Source organism: Armigeres subalbatus, chromosome 2, assembly GCF_024139115.2.
Source record: "Armigeres subalbatus isolate Guangzhou_Male chromosome 2, GZ_Asu_2, whole genome shotgun sequence".
Taxonomy (NCBI): Eukaryota; Metazoa; Arthropoda; class Insecta; order Diptera; family Culicidae; genus Armigeres; species Armigeres subalbatus.
Window position 1 is genome coordinate 160,759,928 of NC_085140.1, and position 15,817 is coordinate 160,775,744.

At 40.7% G+C, this 15,817-nt stretch overlaps 1 protein-coding gene across 1 annotated transcript in view; it reads right to left on the reverse strand.

Annotated features, from left to right (window-relative positions):
- LOC134211097 (Krueppel-like factor luna) overlaps positions 1-15,817 on the reverse strand; it is a 994,395-nt gene that overhangs the window by 729,674 nt on the left and 248,904 nt on the right. The gene's annotated exons all lie outside the window — the stretch shown is intronic.

Genomic DNA, 15,817 nt, shown 5'->3' on the forward strand with positions numbered 1-15,817 from the left:
TAATTAAAAGAACAATGCATTTTAAAAAATGCATTCTTAAATTAAAACTTCTATAATACAGTGTTTCTAACGATTTTCATAAATCTGTTCAAACCAATTATATACGTAGGCCGAGCACGTGCGATCAATGGGGTTATTTTTAAATTTATTTAGGTATCGAATGCGGTCGACTCGGTTCTAATTTATAGATGAACAATCCGTCGACAAGGTTTTCCCATCTATTTTACGATGTTCTGGCAAATGACGATATGTTTTCCAGATCGAATAGCACAGCTCCATTCAACCGGTATCTATCGACGGTTGTGCAACAATCCACCCCGCTCGGATCAGAAGTCCTTCGGAAAATAAAAACAAGCTGACAATAAAAACATCCTCTGCGACAATTGCATACCCGTACCGGCGCGCAGCCGGCCCCCTTACTCCCGTTTTGGCACACAGCGGACTGGACAGCAAACGTGGCAAGTTTTTCACTTGAATGGGTTCGATTTTCACGCTCGTCAAAGCGCGCGCCGGATGGCAGCACAAACGAGCGCATTTGTAGACACCGCACGCGTCCGTGTGTCTGTGCTTTTGTGTTAATGCCAGTTTAATTATCATTGCCCGTTAGCTAAATACATTTATTCATGATGGTGCTATTATTTCATCATATTCTGCATTCATGTGGCGTACAATCTTTTTTTTTCCTTCTTGTTTTGCTCGGTGGCTACGTCCACTATCACCGCTTATGAGAGCTGAATGGAAGAGTTATGAGCGAGTATGTGATGAAATCGATACTAAACCCATATTTTTTTCCGCTTCGGTCCTGATTGGTCACCATTACCAGCACCAGCGCGAGCGACCCGAACGATAGGTTAGGATGGTCACGGACGGGTCAGCCGCAATAGCTTCAAGAAGAATGGGATCTAATTGCCAATTAATGGAGATTGGGTTTTTTAAACGACGATACCACGAATGAACCATTTTGTAAGGGACATTGGACATAGATGTACGTTTGCCGGTCTGAGCTTACGAGGAATGAGCGAAGGTTCTTAGGGGCTAGAACGTGAACTCAGTCTACTGACTAGTGACTGTGATTGAGTTACGCTAGCCTTCTGACCTACGATTGATTTTATATATTTTGGATTAGTTCTAGTTACGATGGAGCTTGGTAAAGGGCTGAGCGAGGTATGGTGCACTTGTTTGTAAAAAGTGTAATATTGATTGATATTCTCGAGTACCAGTGAGTAAAGGCATGTGAGTGGTAAATGAGTTTTGATTGGAAGTATGTTTGGTTATGGTCTTCTAAATTTAAATATACGTATGAATCGTTAATAATCCTTAATGAAATCAAAGTGGATTCCGAATGGATTATTGCAGGGCGATCTAATGATATCTGAAACGGAGATCTTTCGCAACTTCATACCGCTTTCAAAGGTAAGGTAAAGACATTTCGCATTCATAGATTTCTGATTATAGTTAGAACATTTTTCGAGAAAAAAAGTTATGTATTCATCAGTGTCGATTTCCCATTTTCAATTGCTAGTTCTGTTGAACTAATATCAAATTTACATCGGCATTTTTATATTCAAGAAAAAATTATCAAATATTTCGCCTCTCTTCCCCCTTCTAACAGGTAATCACGTCTCTAGGCCCTGAAAAAGAAAAAAAAAACAACCAACCCGAAAATTCTCAATTATCTTTTGGTTCGGTTTGTAAAAGTCCCCTCTTGAAAGGAGGCTTCCGAGCCTCTTGAAAAGAGGCTTCCGAGCCTCTTGAAAGGAGGCTTCCGAGCCTCTTGAAAGGAGGCTTCCGAGCCTCTTGAAAGGAGGCTTCCGAGCCTCTTGAAAGGAGGCTTCCGAGCCTCTTGAAAGGAGGCTTCTGAGCTCTTGAAAGGAGGCTTCTGAGCCTCTTGAAAGGAGGCTTCTGAGCCTCTTGAAAGGAGGCTTGAGCTCTTGAAAGGAGGCTTCCGAGCCTCTTGAAAGGAGGCTTGAGCCTCTTGAAAGGAGGCTTCTGAGCTCTTGAAAGGAGGCTTCTGAGCCTCTTGAAAGGAGGCCTGAGCCTCTTGAAAGGAGGCTTCTGAGCCTCTTGAAAGGAGGCTTGAGGCCTCTTGAAAGGAGGCTTCTGAGCCTCTTGAAAGGAGGCTTCTGAGCCTCTTGAAAGGAGGCTTCTGAGCCTCTTGAAAGGAGGCTTCCTGAGCCTCTCTTGAAAGGAGGCCTGAGCCTCTTGAAGGAGGCTTCTGAGCCTCTTGAAAGGAGGCTTCTGAGCCTCTTGAAAGGAGGCTTCTGAGCCTCTTGAAAGGAGGCTCTGAGCCTCTTGAAAGGAGGCTTCCGAGCCTCTTGAAAGGAGGCTTGAGCCTCTTGAAAGGAGGCTTGAGCCTCTTGAAAGGAGGCTTCTGAGCCTCTTGAAAGGAGGCTTCCTGAGCTCTTGAAAGGAGGCTTCCTGAGCCTCTTGAAAGGAGGCTTCTGAGCCTCTTGAAAGGAGGCTTCCTGAGCCTCTTGAAAGGAGGCTTCTGAGCCTCTTGAAAGGAGGCTTCCTGAGCCTCTTGAAAGGAGGCTTCTGAGCCTCTTGAAAGGAGGCTTCCGAGCCTCTTGAAAGGAGGCTTCCGAGCCTCTTGAAAGGAGGCTTCCGAGCCTCTTGAAAGGAGGCTTCCGAGCCTCATGAAAGGAGGCTTCCTGAGTCTCTTGAAAGGAGGCTCTGAGCCTCTTGAAAGGAGGCTTCCTGAGCCTCTTGAAAGGAGGCCTGAGCCTCTTGAAAGGAAGCCTGAGCCTCTTGAAAGGAGGTTTCTGAGTCTTTTGAATGGTGGCTTCTGAGCCTCTGAAAGGAGGCTTCTGAGCCTCTTGAAAGGAGGCTTCCGAGCCTCTTGAAAGGAGGCTTCCGAGCCTCTTGAAAGGAGGCTTCCGAGCCTCTTGAAAGGAGGCTTCCGAGCCTCTTGAAAGGAGGCTTCCTAGCCTCTTGAAAGGAGGCTTCCGAGCCTCTTGAAAGGAGGCTTCCGAGCTTTCCGCAAAACGACTATTTCATGGGAAAAAAAAAGCTAAGAAAAAGAAATAACAAACGAAACGAGCCAGCCTAGGGCTGAAAGTCTTTTTAACAAATATATGAGAAAAAAAATATAAAAGGGAAAATATCTAGAAATAAGAGGGAAAGTTAGATGAAAGAAGAAGCAAGGAAGAATAGCACTTATTCAATAGCACTCAGTCTAAGAGTAGCCGTAGCCGGGCAACCAGTGGAGAATGTTGAAAGCTTCCAATATCTTGGTAGTCAAATGGCGTCAGACGGCGGTACCAAGATCGACATAGGCGCACGGATAAAGAAAGCAAGGGCTGCCTTTGCGAGTTTAAGAAATATCTGGAAAAACAGGCAGATAAGTGAACGCACCAAAATACGAATTTTCAACTCTAACGTGAAATCTGTGCTGTTATACGCTAGCGAAACATGGTGTGTATCAGTGGAGAACACTCAACGGCTGCAGGTGTTCATTAACAGATGCCTGCGGTATATAATTCGGGCCTGGTGGCCTCACAACTGGCTCCATCGTCGTTGTCACCAGAGGGCGATAGCAACAGAAATTCGGGATCGGAAGTGGGGCTGGGTCGGCCACACTCTACGTAGGGGCGGAAACGAAATCTGTAAACAAGCATTAGACTGGAACCCAGCGGGACATCGCAGCAGAGGCAGACCCAGAGGCTCATGGCGGCGAAGCCTCAATAAAGAAATAAAAGAAGTCGACCGAAATCTAACCTGGCAACAGGTTAAAGCGATAGCCGGGCAACGCTCAGGATGGAGATCTTTCAAGTCGGCCCTTTGCACCACCGGATGTGTACAGGATACATAAGTAAGTAAGTAACTCAGTCTAAGATATGAAGTCTGAGTTTGTTTTTAAGGTTGGCCAAACGGTATATAGCTGGAGGTAATCTTCAAATCATACACTCCACAGAACTCTATGAATTTGATTAAATTTTGAAAACCAAAACTTTTTGATAACCGATTTTCCGAAAAACTAAACCGAAGAACTGTAAAACTATTCACCGGGCGGTTTTACTTTCCAGAAAGTTGTGAGTTTCACGGAAGGCCGCGATTTGTTTTAAGTGTAAAGACTTTCCTGTGACTACTATAAATTGGTCAATTCATCATTCACATTAATCAATAAATAGAAGGATGCAACCTCGCCAACCACTTCGTCTATCGATAATCACACTCTTCTTGGTTTTGGTTCTGCCTCATCAGATATTGTTAGTCATTGGTTGATTTTTCTATCACAAACAAGGGAATTCGTCTAGTTTCAAGGGATTGCGTCTGAAATTCAGAAGAATTCTTTTCCATATCAGAAGAATTTGTCTAAATTCCAGAGATTATCCGGAAAAGTAATTTAGCTCGTCTACACCCAAACGGTGATTGTTAGATTTCCTAATATTCTGTATAAGAACCTAACAAATCCTGAATAAGAACTGGGCGTATGCGAAAATGTTAGATTCTTATACAAATATTGATCTTACATTTTTGCAAGCTTGTTTTACAATATTTTTTGGTGAGCTTACATTTTTTGTATTAGAATTTGCATATACCCAGATCTTATACAAGTTTTGTTAGGTTCTTATACAGAATTGTTAGAAAATCTAATAAATGCTGATTGAATGTAATCATTTCTTGATAGTAACCACATTCCACATTTCCGGAAATTTTCAGCGTTGCCACTGAACTTAACTTAAGAATTCTAAACTAGTCTAAAAATTTCTGCAGAAATTACTTTGGATCTTTTCCAAAAACTACTCATAAACCCCAGGTTGCTATTTCAAAGAGATAAACAAACATATTTGTATTGCTTTATGTGTTCTATTCCAGGTTTCCCGAAAATGTTGAAGAGTTAGTTGTCCATCACTTGCGTCAATGCGAATTAAACGACCTTGCCAATCTGATATGATGTACCGATCTATGTATTTAATTTTTTATTTCATTTAACATCTACTTCAGACATCCATTACAGAAAAGAACGATGTGACAAAAACCTCGCTCATGAAATGAGCATTGAGCAAACGACGTTTCGTAGAAATGTCCCCGAGTGCCATTAGAAACGAATGAAAGCTGTATTTTCGAGAAGCCACTTGTTTACGGAAAACAAAACACCGTACAATGTCTTTGTATTGGAAAGTTCTTTCCTCGGTCTTTTCCATCCTCGACACAACCAGCCATCTTCATCGGTAACGAAATCATTCATGCTTCGAACTCCCACCCCCATCATGGGGGGAGGACCGTCGTTGTTGCCAATTCCGCCATGCATCTAAACGTTCATATCAAGTGGAACAAAACAGGCTTCTGTGAATGGGTACCATCGAATGGAAGAACCTCGCCCAAGAGTGGATTCTCCAGCATGCGTTTGATGTTTGCTTCGGCAAGAAATGTACGGAGAGCAGACAGAACTTACAAAAAAAGCGTTTACCATCCTCCGCCTCCGTTTCTAGCATTTTTCTGCGTTCCCAGATATTGTACACAATGTACAGTAACTGTGTATAGTGACAGAGTGAAGAAAAATGACTAAGAGCTTCCTTCATTCCGGCGAGTATCAACCCCTTCCGCAAGGGGGAACGTGTGGGTTGCAGCAGCAACGAGCGCTGCTGTTTACTGACAAAACGGGCCAAGCTGTTAGACGAGAGAGGCCAAGTGGAGGTTAATAATATCGAGTTATTGCTTTTAAATTGATGTCAGTAAGTTGTCGAATCTCGTTTTTAGTCATGCTGGGGAATAGATTTTTCATCCTTCGCTCGTCTGGTTCTCTCAACAACGTCATCCAACGTTGCTGATGTCATGTTTGAATTTGCTGGAAATAGTGTTGAACAATACTGTTTTTTTGCTTGGCTGCTGGAATGCAGTATCCGAAGATGGAATGGAGATAACAAGTAATTTTCGGTAATTGCTTTATATCGTCAATAATTTAACTAAAATCCCTGGTAAGATTTGAAATTGGTCTCATAAGATGAATCGCATTGTCCCCCAAAACCTAGTGCTAGCAAATCCTCCCGTTTGTTTCCATCACCTGTTTATTTAGTCTGATAAGTTGTATGGCAGCTAACGTCATACTCAAGTTTTATATTTCCATATTAATTAAAACTTATGCGCTACAAAATTTACGCTGATTCGTTTTTTTTGCTCACTTTTGTCCATTTAATTGGATCCCTCAGCATAATACACATGTCAATGCAAAATTATCTGCTGTCGATGTGTAACTAATGTGTGGTATGGGAAACCACACGGAAACTTCTCTATCGTACCAAGCAACAAGTTGTAAACAAGTTACAAATAAATTACATTAATTAAAAGCTGCTATTTGCAGAAAAAGTGAATCCCGTTTCCTGTCGCACCAGACGTGCCCCGGCTACAAAATAGGGAAACGTTTAACAAGTGAGCGGATTGTGAAAATTATGCATGTAAACACTGTTGCTGCTCGCAACAAACAATCGCATGATCGAGTTTCTCCTTCTGCCACTACTACACTACACAATGATGTCTAACTCCACCCAACTCTCTTCGACCGATGTAGTTACGTTGAAAAGTTGGAGCTTTTTTTATTACTTCGACCGTCAGTCTCCTCCGCACCGGACCGAATAAGCTTTGCAAGGGGTCAATTTTTGAATAAGTCATGAGAGCCAATGAGTTTGGTAAAGCGATAACGACATCAGACAGAATGTGTGTGTGGTGCTTGTTGGGTTCTGGACACGGCTTGTGGAGGAAAAAAAGCAGTTCCGAACAAGCTTGTGGCAATCAGAAGTTTGGAAATTAGTTTCGGAGATAGTACCGATGCTGGAGTGGCACCAGATGCAACATGTTGACTGACCGGTTGTCCGAGGATATTGAACATTAACATCAATCGTCAATTTTAATGGTGGTTATAAAACTGTTTTTCGAGATAACGAGTATCGCTTTCAAGACATTGTTATCTACCTTTTTAATCTTTATTGCATATTTCGTCATTAGTAAGGAACATTGATAGACAATATAGCAGAATTTTGTTCTTTAAAATATGTCCAGCCAAAATGAATATGTGCGTAGAAGAGGTCTATGCATTCTACGTGTCCATTACGGTAGTCTGCGTTGCGATCTAAAGAGGTTTGTTTAAGAGGTGGGAACTTTAAAATGGAGACAGAATCACCGTGTTCAACCAGATTTCCCGAGGGAATTCGAATCAATTTCCCAGGGAAATTCGAATGAGTTTCCAAAGGAAATTCGGATGAATTTCCCGAGGAAATTCGAAGGAATTTCCCGAGGAAATTCGAAAGAATTTCCCAGAGAAATTCGAAAGAAATTTCCAAGGAAATTCGAAAGAATTTCCCAAGGAAATTCGAACGAATTTCCCAAGGAAATTCGAACGAATTTCCCAAGGAAATTCGAAAGAATTTCTCAAGGAAATTCGAAAGAATTTCCCAAGGAAATTCGAAAGAATTTCCGAGGAATTCGAAGGAATTTCCTGAGGAAATTCGAAGGAATTTCGAGGAATTCGAAGGAATTTCCCGAGGAAATTCGAAGGAATTTCGAGGAATTCGAAGGAATTTCCCGAGGAAATTCGAAGGAATTTCCTGAGGAAATTCGAAGGAATTTCGAGGAAATTCGAAGGAATTTCCTGAGGAAATTCGAAGGAATTTCCTGAGGAATTCGAAGGAATTTCCTGAGGAATTCGAAGGAATTTCCTGAGGAAATTGAAGGAATTTCCTGAGGAAATTCGAAGGAATTTCGAGGAATTCGAAGGAATTGCCTCCGGGAATTCGAAGGAATTTCCCGAGGAAATTCGAAGGAATTTCCCGAGGAAATTCGAAGGAATTTCCCGAGGAAATTCGAAGGAATCTCCCGAGGAAATTCGAAGAAATTTTCCAAGGAAATTCGAAGGAATTTCCCAAGGAAATTCGAAGGAATTTCCCAAGGAAATTCGAAGGAATTTCCCAAGGAAATTCGAAGGAATTTCCCAAGGAAATTCGAAGGAATTTCCCAGGGAAATTCGAAGGAATTTCCCAAGGAAATTCGAAGGAATTTCCCAAGGAAATTCGAAGGAATTTCCCAAGGAAATTCGAAGGAATTTCCCAAGGAAATTCGAAGGAATTTCCCAAGGAAATTCGAAGGAATTTCCCAAGGAAATTCGAAGGAATTTCCCAAGGAAATTCGAAGGAAATTCGAAGGAATTTCCCAAGGAAATTCGAAGGAATTTCCCAAGGAAATTCGAAGGAATTTCCCAAGGAAATTCGAAGGAATTTCCCAAGGAAATTCGAAGGAATTTCCAAGGAAATTCGAAGGAATTTCCCAAGGAAATTCGAAGGAATTTCCCAAGGAAATTCGAAGGAATTTCCCAAGGAAATTCGAAGGAATTTCCCAAGGAAATTCGAAGGAATTTCCCAAGGAAATTCGAAGGAATTTCCCAAGGAAATTCGAAGGAATTTCCCAAGGAAATTCGAAGGAATTTCCCAAGGAAATTCGAAGGAATTTCTCAAGGAAATTCGAAGGAATTTCCCAAGGAAATTCGAAGGAATTTCCCAAGGAAATTCGAAGGAATTTCCCAAGGAAATTCGAAGGAATTTCCCAAGGAAATTCGAAGGAATTTCCCAAGGAAATTCGAAGGAATTTCCCAAGGAAATTCGAAGGAATTTCCCAAGGAAATTCGAAGGAATTTCCCAAGGAAATTCGAAGGAATTTCCCAAGGAAATTCGAAGGAATTTCCCAAGGAAATTCGAAGGAATTTCCCAAGGAATTTCCCAAGGAAATTCGAAGGAATTTCCCAAGGAAATTCGAAGGAATTTCCCAAGGAAATTCGAAGGAATTTCCCAAGGAAATTCGAAGGAATTTCCCAAGGAAATTCGAAGGAATTTCCCAAGGAAATTCGAAGGAATTTCCCAAGGAAATTCGAAGGAATTTCCCAAGGAATTCGAAGGAATTTCCCAAGGAAATTGAAGGAATTTCCAAGGAAATTCGAAGGAATTTCCCAAGGAAATTCGAAGGAATTTCCAAGGAAATTCGAAGGAATTTCCCAAGGAATTGAAGGAATTTCCCAAGGAAATTCGAAGGAATTTCCAAGGAAATTCGAAGGAATTTCTGAAATTCGAAGGAATTTCCCAAGGAAATTCGAAGGAATTTCCCAAGGAAATTCGAAGGAATTTCCCAAGGAAATTCGAAGGAATTTCCCAAGGAAATTCGAAGGAATTTCCAAGGAAATTCGAAGGAATTTCCAAGGAAATTCGAAGGAATTTCCCAAGTAAATTCGTAGGAATTTCCCAAGGAATTCGAAGGAATTTCCCAAGGAAATTCGAAAGAATTTCCCAAGGAAATTCGAAGGAATTTCCCAAGGAATTCGAAGGAATTTCCCAAGGAAATTCGAAGGAATTTCCCAAGGAAATTCGAAGGAATTTCCCAAGGAAATTCGAAGGAATTTCCAAGGAAATTCGAAGGAATTTCAAGGAAATTCGAAGGAATTTCCCAAGGAAATTCGAAGGAATTTCCAAGGAAATTCGAAGAATTTCCCAAGGAAATTCGAAGGAATTTCCCAAGGAATTCGAAGGAATTTCCTAGATTCGAAGGAATTTCCCAAGGAATTCGAAGGAATTTCCCAAGGAAATTCGAAGGAATTTCCCAAGGAATTGGAAGGAATTTCCCAAGGAATTCGAAGGAATTTCCAAGGAAATTCGAAGGAATTTCCCAAGGAATTCGAAGGAATTTCCCAAGGAAATTCGAAGGAATTTCCCAAGGAAATTCGAAGGAATTTCCCAAGGAAATTCGAAGGAATTTCCCAAGGAAATTCGAAGGAATTTCCAAGGAATTCGAAAGGAATTTCCCAAGGAAATTCGAAGGAATTTCCAAGGAAATTCGAAGGAATTTCCCAAGGAAATTGAAGGAATTTCCCAAGGAAATTCGAAGGAATTTCCCAAGGAAATTGAAGGAATTTCCCAAGGAAATTCGAAGGAATTTCCAAGGAAATTCGAAGGAATTTCCCAAGGAAATTCGAAGGAATTTCCCAAGGAAATTCGAAGGAATTTCCCAAGGAATTGAAGGAATTTCCCAAGGAAATTGGAAGGAATTTCCAAGGAAATTCGAAGGAATTTCCCAAGGAAATTCGAAGGAATTTCCCAAGGAAATTCGAAGGAATTTCCAAGGAAATTGGAAGGAATTTCCCAAGGAATTCGAAGGAATTTCCCAAGGAAATTCGAAGGAATTTCCCAAGGAATTCGAAGGAATTTCCCAAATTCGAAGGAATTTCCCAGGAAATTCGAAGGAATTTCCAAGAAATTCGAAGGAATTTCCCAAGGAAATTGAAGGAATTTCCTGAGGAATTGAAGGAATTTCCCGAGGAAATTGAAGGAATTTCCCAAGGAATTCGAAGGAATTTCAGGAAATTCGAAGGAATTTCCCAAGGAATTCGAAGGAATTTCGAGGAATTCGAAGGAATTTCGAGGAAATTCGAAGGAATTTCCCAAGGAAATTCGAAGGAATTTCCCGAGGAAATTCGAAAGGAATTTCCGAGGAATTCGAAGGAATTTCCTGAGGAAATTCGAAGGAATTTCCGAAATTCGAAGGAATTTCCTGAGAAATTCGAAGGAATTTCCTGAGGAATTCGAAGGGTTTTCCCGAGGAAATCGAAGGGTTTTCCCGAGGAAATTCGAAGGAATTTCCCGAGAAAATTCGAAGGAATTTCCCGAGAAAATTCAAAGGAATTTCCCGAGGAAATCCGACGGAATTTCCCGAGGAAATTCAACGGAATTTCCCGAAGAAATTCAACGGAATTTCCCGTGGGAATTCGAAGGAATTTCCCGTGGAAATTCGAAGGAATTAACCGTGGAAATTTAAACGAATTTCTTGAGGAAATTCGAAGGAATTTCCCTCGGGAAATTCGAATGAATTTCCGAGGAATTCGAAGGAATTTCCCGAGGGAATTCGAAGGAATTTCCCAAGGGAATTCGAAGGAATTTCCCGAGGAAATTCGAAAGAATTTCCCGAGGAAATTCGAAGGAATTTCCCGAGGAATTCGAAGGAATTTCCGAGGAAATTCGAAGGAATTTCGAGGAAATTCGAAGGAATTTCGAGGAAATTCGAAGGAATTTCGAGGAAATTCGAAGGAATTTCCTGAGGAAATTCGAAGGAATTTCCTGGAAATTTCGAAGGAATTTCCAAGGAATTCGAAGGAATTTCCCAAGGAATTGGAAGGAATTTCCCTATGAAATTCGAAGGAATTCCCCAAGGAAATTCGATGGAATTTCCCAAGGAAATTGAAGGAATTTCCTGAGGAATTCGAAGGAATTTCCCAAGGAAATTCGAAGGAATTTCGAGGAAATTCGAAGGAATTTCCTGAGGAAATTCGAAGGAATTTCGAGGAAATTCGAAGGAATTTCGAGGAAATTCGAAGGAATTTCGAGGAAATTCGAAGGAATTTCCTGAGGAAATTGAAGGAATTTCGAGGAAATTCGAAGGAATTTCCCGAGGAAATTCAAAGGAATTTCACGAGGAAATTCGAAGGAGCTACCCGAGAAATTCAAAGGAATTTCCCGAGAATATTCGAAGGAATTTTCCGAGGAAATTTGAAGGAGTTTCCCGAGTGAATGCGAAGGAATTTCCGGGGAATTTCAAAAAAATTTAATGAGGGAATTCGAAGGAATTTCCTGAGGAAATTTTAAGGAATTTCCCGAGGACATTCGAAGGAATTTCCTGAGGAATTCGAAGGAATTTCCCGAGGACATTCGAAGGAATTTCCCGAGGAAATTCGAAGGAATTTGTCGAGGAAATTCGAAGGAATTTGTCGAGGAAATTCGAAGGAATTTCCCGAGGAAATTCGAAAGAAATTTCCCGAGGAAATTCGAAGGAATTTCGAGGAATTCGAAGGAATTTCCTGAGGAAATTCGAAGGAATTTCCGAGGAATTCGAAGGAATTTCGAGGAAATTCGAAGGAATTTCGAGGAAATTCGAAGGAATTTCGAGGAAATTCGAAGGAATTTCCTGAGGAATTCGAAGGAATTTCCTGAGGAAATTCGAAGGAATTTCCTGAGGAATTGAAGGAATTTCCCGAGGAATTCGAAGGAATTTCCCAACTTAAAGGAATTTCCCGAGGAAATTCGAAGGAATTTCCCGAGGAAATTCGAAGGAATTTCCCGAGGAATTCGAAGGAATTTCCCGAGGAAATTCGAAGGAATTTCCCGAGGAAATTCGAAGGAATTTCCCGAGGAAATTCGAAGGAATTTCCCGAGGAAATTCGAAGGAATTTCCCGAGGAAATTCGAAGGAATTTCCCGAGGAAATTCGAAGGAATTTCCCGAGGAAATTCGAAGGAATTTCCCGAGGAAATTCGAAGGAATTTCCCGAGGAAATTCGAAGGAATTTCCCAAGGAAATTCGAAGGAATTTCCCAAGGAAATTCGAAGGAATTTCCCAAGGAAATTCGAAGGAATTTCCCAAGGAAATTCGAAGGAATTTCCCAAGGAAATTCGAAGGAATTTCCCAAGGAAATTCGAAGGAATTTCCAGAGGAAATTCGAAGGAATTTCCCAAGGAAATTCGAAGGAATTTCCCAAGGAAATTCGAAGGAATTTCCCAAGGAAATTCGAAGGAATTTCCCAAGGAAATTCGAAGGAATTTCCCAAGGAATTCGAAGGAATTTCCAAGGAATTCGAAGGAATTTCCAAGGAAATTCGAAGGAATTTCCCAAGGAAATTCGAAGGAATTTCCCAAGGAAATTGAAGGAATTTCCCAGGAAATTCGAAGGAATTTCCAAGGAATTGGAAGGAATTTCCCAAGGAATTCGAAGGAATTTCCCAAGGAAATTCGAAGGAATTTCCCAAGGAAATTCGAAAGAATTTCCCAAGGAAATTCGAAAGAATTTCCCAAGGAAATTCGAAAGAATTTCCCAAGGAAATTCGAAGGAATTTCCCAAGGAAATTCGAAAGAATTTCCCAAGGAAATTCGAAAGAATTTCCCAAGGAAATTCGAAAGAATTTCCCAAGGAAATTCGAAAGAATTTCCCAAGGAAATTCGAAAGAATTTCCCAAGGAAATTCGAAAGAATTTCCCAAGGAAATTCGAAAGAATTCGAATTTCCCAAAAAAATTCGAAAGAATTTCCCAAAGTAATTTGAAAGAATTTCCCAAGGAAATTTGAAAGAATTTCCCAAGGAAATTCATAAGAATTTCCCAAGGAAATTGGAACGAATTACCCAAGGAAATTGAAGAATTTCTCAAGGAAATTCGAAGGAATTTCCCAAGGAAATTCGAAGGAATTTCCCGAGGAAATTCGAAGGAATTTCCCAAGGAAATTCGAAGGAATTTCCCAAGGAAATTCGAAGGAATTTCCCAAAGAAATTCGAAGGAATTTCCCAAGGAAATTCGAAGGAATTTCCCGAGGAAATTCAAAGGAATTTCCAGAGGAAATTCAAAGGAATTTCCAGAGGAAATTCGAAGGAATTTCCAGAGGAAATTCGAAGGAATTTCCCGAGGAAATTCGAAGGAATTTCCCGAGGAAATTCGAAGGAATTTCCCGAGGAAATTCGAAGGAATTTCCCGAGGAAATTCGAAGGAATTTCCCGAGGAAATTCGAAGGAATTTCCCGAGGAAATTGAAGGAATTTCCTGAGGAAATTCGAAGGAATTTCCTGAGGAAATTCGAAGGAATTTCCTGAGGAAATTCAAACGAATTTCCTCTGGGAAATTCGAAGGAATTTCCGAGGAATTGAAGGAATTTCCCGAGGAAATTCGAAGGAATTTCGAGGAATTCGAAGGAATTTCCTGAGAAATTCGAAGGAATTTCGAGGAAATTCGAAGCCATTTCCCGAGGAAATTCGAAGGAATTTCCCGAGGAAATTCGAAGGAATTTTCCGATGAAATTCGAGGGAATTTTCCGATGAAATTCGAAGGAAATTCGAAACTATTTCCCGAGGAAATTAGAAGGAAATTCGACGGAATTTCGCGAGGAAATTTGAAGGAATTTCACGAGGAAATTCGAAAGCATTTCACGAGGAAATTCGAAAGAATTTCCTGTGGAAAATCGAAAGAAATTCCCGAGGAAGTTCGAAAGAATTTCCAGAGACAATTAGAAAGAATTTCTCGAGGAAATTAGAAAGAATTTTCTGAGGAAATTCGAAAGAATTTCCCGAGGAAATTCGAAAGAATTTCCCGAGGAAATTCGAAAGAATTTCCCGAGGAAATTCGAAAGAATTTCCCGAGGAAATTCGAAAGAATTTCCCGAGGAAATTCGAAAGAATTTCCCGAGGAAATTCGAAAGAATTTCCCGAGGAAATTCGAAAGAATTTCCCGAGGAAATTCGAAAGAATTTCCCGAGGAAATTCGAAAGAATTTCCCGAGGAAATTCGAAGGAATTTCCCGAGGAAATTCGAAGGAATTTCCCGAGGAAATTCGAAGGAATTTCCCGAGGAAATTCGAAGGAATTTCCCGAAGAAATTTCCCGAGGAAATTCGATGGAATTTTGCGAGGAAATTCGATGGAATGTCCCGAGGAAATTCGAAGGAATTTCTCGAGGAAATTCGAAGAAATTTCCTGAGGAAATTCGAAGGAATTTCCCGAGGAAATTCGAAGGAATTTCCCGAGGAAATTCGAAAGAATTTCCCGAGGAAATTCGAAGGAATTTCCCGAGGAAATTCGATGGAATTTCCCGAGGAAATTCGAAGAAATTTTCCGAGGAATTCGAAGGAATTTCCTGAGGAAATTCGAAGGAATTTCCGAGGAATTGGAAGGAATTTCCCGAGGAAATTGAAGGAATTTCCGAGGAAATTCGAAGGAATTTCCTGAGGAATTCAGGAATTTCGAGGAATTCGAAGGAATTTCCCGAGGAAATTCGAAGGAATTTCGAGGAAATTCGAAGGAATTTCGAGGAATTCGAAGGAATTTCCTGAGGAATTCGAAGGAATTTCCTGAGGAAATTCGGAAGGAATTTCCGAGGAATTCGAAGGAATTTCCTGAGGAATTGAAGGAATTTCCCGAGGAATTCGAAGGAATTTCCGAGGAAATTGAAGGAATTTCCTGAGGAAATTGAAGGAATTTCGAGGAAATTCGAAGGAATTTCCTGAGGAATTCGAAGGAATTTCCTGAGGAAATTCGAAGGAATTTCGAGGAAATTGAAGGAATTTCCTGAGGAAATTCGAAGGAATTTCCTGAGGAAATTGAAGGAATTTCCGAGGAAATTGAAGGAATTTCCTGAGGAATTCGAAGGAATTTCCGAGGAATTGAAGGAATTTCCTGAGGAAATTCGAAGGAATTTCGAGGAAATTCGAAGGAATTTCCTGAGGAAATTCAGAGGAATTTCGAGGAATTCGAAGGAATTTCCTGAGGAATTCAAGGAATTTCGAGGAATTCGAAGGAATTTCCTGAGGAAATTCGAAGGAATTTCCTGAGGAAATTGAAGGAATTTCCCGAGGAATTGGAAGGAATTTCCTGAGGAAATTCGAAGGAATTTCCTGAGGAAATTCGAAGGAATTTCCTGAGGAATTCGAAGGAATTTCCGAGGAAATTCGAAGGAATTTCCCGAGGAATTCGAAGGAATTTCCGAGGAATTGAAGGAATTTCCGAGGAATTCGAAGGAATTTCGAGGAAATTCGAAGGAATTTCCCGAGGAAATTCGAAGGAATTTCCCGAGGAAATTCGAAGGAATTTCCCGAGGAAATTCGAAGGAATTTCCCGAGGAAATTCGAAGGAATTTCCCGAGGAAATTCGAAGGAATTTCCCGAGGAAATTCGAAGGAACATCAATCAAATCTCAAAAATCAACGGTAAGAGGTCCCGCATACTTATGACGACGCAACAAGACGTCATTTCATCATCATCATCACCAGAGTCGCGATGGTAGCTAAAGGGTCGCGCAACATAAATTCAAAATCAAGACA